Source organism: Punica granatum, chromosome 7 (genome assembly GCF_007655135.1).
Source record: "Punica granatum isolate Tunisia-2019 chromosome 7, ASM765513v2, whole genome shotgun sequence".
Lineage (NCBI taxonomy): Eukaryota > Viridiplantae > Streptophyta > Magnoliopsida > Myrtales > Lythraceae > Punica > Punica granatum.
This window is the reverse complement of record NC_045133.1, coordinates 181637-187636: the sequence shown is the minus strand read 5'-3', so window position 1 is coordinate 187636 and position 6000 is coordinate 181637.

Here is a 6000-nt window from a genome sequence, read left to right as displayed (position 1 = left end):
CTTGAACCTTCGATCCTTGAACCTTTGGCCCTCTACCTTTGGTCCTTGGACCTTCCTCTGGTCCTTCTTCGACCTCAGGTCATCCATCGACCTCAAGTCCTCGATCTCAAGTCCTTGGATCCTCGACCTCAAGTCCTCAATCTTGGGTCCTCAGGTCCTTAACCTTACGTCATCCGTCGACCTCACTTCATCTGTTGACCTCGGGTCCTCGACCTCACGTCTTCGACCTTGGGTTCTCCGTCGCCCTCCTTCCTGTTGTTCCCCTCGACCTGCAGCACTTCGGGGTTGTCCCCGGGAGACACTCTGACGCCCAAGTTAGAGATAGAGAGAGAAGCTTTCAAATGGGGGAGAAGGGAAGAATGAGTTTACCTTTGCCCTCTAATTCTCCCTATTTAAAGGGAAACTCACCTGAAGCGTAGAGTATGCAAAGTGTATTTAATGGCCTGTAAGGTTTAGTGTTATGTATAATGCAGAGGTATGACAATAATGTGTATTATAACCTTCGATGCACTAATATTGATCATGTAATTACCATAAGGTGTTTGTCGTATCACAGTCCACCATGAGTAATTAGTTAGACTTTATCGTCCTTTCCTTAGATGCATGCCTACAGTGATCTCTTTTCTCCGCAACTATGGAGAACTAGCTAGCTAGCTAGCTGGCCATTAAAGATATTAACCTAGGAAGCATGTACATGTACCGCATATTGTACATTTATATATATATATATATATTTCAGTTACAAGAAAGGCTCATGGAATATCGGGTATGATAGATGTCACCTCACTGATTCTTCTCTTTGTCATCGTTGCAATGCTGCGAGTGAATCGCTCCTCCATGTCTTGAGTGATTGCTCCAATGTTAAAACCATTTGGATGAGGCTGCTACGTACATCATCTCGCTTAGTTTTCTTTTCTCTTCCTCTTTGTGACTGGATGTTATCCAATCTTCGTCCCTTTCCGCATGTCATTTCTTCCTTGAATTGGGCTACTATTTTTGGAGTGGGATGTTGGCTTTTGTGGAGTTGGTAGAACAAAGAGTTATTGCAGGATGATTTTCATCGTCCTCTTGATGAAGCGTAGCTAGAAGTTTCAAGCAGGCTATGTGCTGTGAGGACCGGTCTGAGTCGGTTGCTAAAGTCTTGACAGCTCATATATATGTTGGTCTCTACCCTTAGCAGGGCGTGGGCGAAGTTAAATTCGGATGGTGCTGCTCAAAGCAATCTGGGTCCTGCCGGAGCGGATGGCCTTATTCATGATGAGCTTGGAGATTGGCTTAGTGGATTTATGCAAAATATTAGAGTGCGTTTGGATTTAGAGTTGAGTTGAGTTTGAGTTTTGGTTTTAATTGGTTTGTAATGATTGTATTGTTGAATTATGAGAAAAAGTGTGAAAAAGTAATAAATAATTGAGAGAAAGTAATGATTAAGTAATGATTGTGTTGTTGAATTATGAAAAAGTAATGAATAGTTGAGAGAATTTAATATTAAAAATTAAATTGAATTGTTAAAAAAATTAAAAATGAAAAAAAGTAATGATTGTGATGTTGAATTGAAAATAAGTGGAGTTGAGTTGAGTTTGGTCTTCGTCTTGCGTGATCGCTGGACTGTCAGAATGTTATTCTTGAGGTGAATTCTTTTCTTGTTCGTGATTGGTGTGGGAAATGCTTATTGTGGCCCTCGCCACTGCCCTCTTCTCAATGTCGTTCGGGCTCTGCTTATCAAGGACTGGATTGTTCGAGCACAACATGTATTTCATGAGGGGAACTCTTATACTGATTGACTTGCTCGCCATTCCATTTCGAGGCCTTTTGGTTTTTTTTTTCTTTAATTCGATTCTTAATGGTTTAGATTCTTTGCTGTTATGAGATCTTGACAGGGTTGCTACGCCCCTCTTTGGTACTCTTTAGTTTATTAATTTAATGGGCTTTGCCCAGTTTCCTACCAAAAATTAATAAAATAAAATTTTTAATAATTAATAAAGAATTAAAGACGCATAAAGAGTTTCATCACGAGAAATTAAATCTAATGGTGTGTTTGATTTCAGAGTTAAAGTAACTTTGATTTTGATTATGAAAATATAACAAATGTTGTGTAGTGTGTTGAGTTAAAGTTAAAGTTCAAATTTTTGACTTGAAAAATATATATTTTTATTGTGCAGTGAGTTAAATTAAATTAAAATTAAAATTTTTATAATTTTAACTCTGAAAATAACTGGCCATAAATCTCTTTGCCGCTCTCTATATATGCTATTTTTGTTGCTGTCGCTGTCGAACTTTTTGTTTTGATAGATGTGATGTGACTGAAGAACTATTATATATATAATATAATTGGAGAAATATATAATTCTCAATCCTCGCACAGGAACCTTTCCTTGCTCATTAGCCCCGAGTTACTGTGTGCTCCCATTGCATATTAGATTGAGATGGACGCAAGATTTTGGTCAGGGGCAAATAGGAAGGTCAATTTTAAAATTACGGGACAAATATAGATATTTTTATAAAAAGAATCTAAGTACAATTTTCTTTTTAACGTCAAAATTTTTTGATTGGGGGACTGCCTCCTTGGCCCCCCTCTCAGTTCATCCCTTGATGTATGATATTGATCGATATAAGAAAAGTCAAAAATAAAACTAGATGCAGTAAATTAAAACGTATTAATAATATTTGTAGCTAATCTCTTTATGCAAATCGCCGCAGTCTATTTTGTATATGTGTATGGAGTGTTTCCCACCGAAAAAGGATCGGTGGGTCGAAAGCCCCATTTGCATGTGGATGTGTAATGTCTATATAGTCGGGTCAAATTTCCAACAAAATTTTTAGAAGAGAACGTACAAAGTCGAGAAATAGAAGGTTCTCGCACTCACTTGATAGTAGTGAGGTATCTATCTGGGTTATAATTAAAAATGATAACTGAGTTATCTCTAATATCTCCCAAGATCATCTGATCATATATCAAATCATATACAATATTCTCAATATCAAAACAAATATTTGATGATTTTGATCTTCATATATAAGTGACCCCCTGCAAACATGAAAGATGGCATTGAGCTGCAGCAACAATGATCGAATCCTTTACAAGTGGTCTGACCGTTACATATGCTTCCCGCGAAACTCATGGTTTAAAGAAGTTAAGCATCGTCCTCTTGATATGATATCTATCCTCAATTCACTTGATTAAACATGAGAAATGGAGATAAAAATTCTCATTTGATTGAATGGAGGAATTAGAATGATCATTCCCACGAGGGGCGGAGCCAGAAATAAAGTTCTGGGGGACAAATTAAAAGTTTCGGGACAAAATTCAAATGCTAAAATAATTCAGGGGGGCAATGATTTTTTTTAGGGGCAAAAGTTAAAATTTTTAAAAATTTGTATGTAAAATCTCCAACAAATGGAAAAGTCAGGGGGAGCAATTGCCCCCCCTGGAGCCTTAATGGCTCCACCCCTGATTCCCATGGACATCCCTTATAAAAAATTAATCTTTTATAAACTCGTGATCATTCTCTACTTGCCCTCCAAAAAGAAAAAAGAAAAAAAGAAAACTCATGGTTATTCTCTGCTTTAAATTCTTGGTGTGGGGCTCTAACTCTCAAATAATTCCACCCACACATGCATGATTTGATGAGGTGCATTGATGCACATATATGCAGGATGTACATTTATATACACACTGAAAGATTAATCTATATTCGTTATTGCTAATAATTAAAATTGGTTCAGCTTAAGCGATCTCGATGGGAGGAGGGTATATTGGCCACCCTGCTGCTGCTGGTTGCCTGCAGTTCTCCTCACTGCATCCACACGCTCGCCGGGCTGAGATACCCTCTGACACCACCGCTGGACGATCCATCACCAATGCTCTCATCATCGTCATCACCATCACCACTGTCCATCTGCGCCAGCACTTGAGAGAAAAAGTGGACGTTGCATGGGAGCAGGATCGGGCCATCCCTCTGGAATCCATACTCAGATGCTGCCTCGTCAAGAAGCCTGCCGAACAAGGGATGGTTTGCATGCTCGGTCTTAACAACAAACCGCTGCTTCTGGGCTCCCACGTACACCGTGAAGCACCCTTCTGGCGCCACTCTGCTGCAGGCACTTGCCTTTCCCTTCTTCAGGTAATTATTAATGTTGCAGCTGCTGCTTTTCTTTTACATCGTTAACATTTTCAAAGGGCTCCTGCACTTGGACGACAGCTCCTTGAAGGCTTTGTAGATGACATTCTTCCTGCAACTGTCCTTGGAAATTATCCCCACCATTTCGACTCAATTCTCAACCGAGTCTCTCAAGCTGTCTCGTCTCGTCTCTAGCTTGATGCAGAGAGCCGATCTAGATGAATAAGAAGAAGTTCTTATTAGTTTTGGCTGTACAAAATTAGAAGAGATGAGAAGGGGAAACTCAAAGACTCTCTCACACACAATATATATATATATATATATATAGTAGAAGGCAACCGCACGAGCTGTATGAACTTAATATATGTATGTTTATAACTTGTTGAGATTACGGATCGATCGATCGGTTATTGTCCTGAAAAGAAAAGGGGTAAGGGGAGCATGCATGACGAGGGTTACATATGTATGTATGTATGTGTGTGTGTATATATATATATATATATATATACGCACACGCACAGTTAAGTAGTTTGCTGTTTGCTTGTCAAATCCAAAGGAGACAAGCAAGCGGCTGGGCTTCGCTTTTTTCTTTGCATGCGAGTCTCTCTCTCTCTCTCTCTCCCTTTTTTGGTGATAATTTCATGCAAGTCCTTAATTTGTCTGATATCGACAATATGTTTATGTATTATAGATTGATATTTGTTTAATTATTAGATGGGGAAACGTACGCCCATAGAAGTTGATCGAAGAAGGCCTATACGTGGATTATCGTGGATTAATTGTGGCCACCTTTCCTTTAATCCAATCGAGTTTTCAACGCCTCCTCTCCCAGGTCGTATATTCATGTTGACCCTAAATCATTGCATTGCATTGAATTGAATCCATTAAAATATATACATATACACATAATATTCAGCAGAAAAGGGCGAAAAAGACAAACAGATAGACAGAAGGTAAATACAATTTGTATTATATAGGGGGCGACAGTGATTATATAATTATTAACTGGGATGATCATGTGCTCAATTAATTTACGGCTACTTACCTAAGATTAGTAAACAAATTGGACTTCTATTAATTCTATACCACCAGACAAGACCAGACCAGAGACCAGAAGTATCAGAAAAGTATTCGGAGGCGCTGACGGATATTCAATTACATACATTTGTTCATTCATATCTTATGGCAAATATGACCATTTAACAGATTATGATCAGATGGCCCCCGCCCCATGGCCCTAGCTAGCTAGCTAGGGACATTATATATATATATGTGTATGTATTGTAAGAATAGCATGCCTAATATAATTTACTACGCATTATTTTTCCTTTCGGTTATAAGGAAGATCCGTATAAATCTAACGCAAGGAAATGAAAAATGACATAAATAATTACATGTAATCCTGTTTATGAGAACTGAATTTGAAACCTCTTGATTTATAAGCAATGATGTGTCATCCTAGATTAAATATTGAGAACGTACACACCAACTGTGGTCACACTCACACGATACGATAAATTCGAGTTGGTAATAAAACCCAAAAGGAAAAAGTACAAAAACCTCCATTGTGGTTTGAACTTAAGATAATTTAGACCCTGGGATTTTTCGAGGGAAAAATAAAACAATGTGGTTCACTTCGTGAGACATAATGGACCTCATTGTTAATTTTTTCGTCACTTTTGGTCCACAAACGTTTCTTTTTACCATTATTATCCTCAAACTTTTAACTATTTTCAATTTGGCCCTAAATTCGGGAAAAAAAGGGGAATGGGCCGAGGCTGTCGGTCGGCGACCTCGCCCCACGACCGATGTTGCATGCATTCACAGAGAATTCTAGCTACCATGGAGGTGGGGTCGGGGCCACATATTGGCGGCCCCGCTC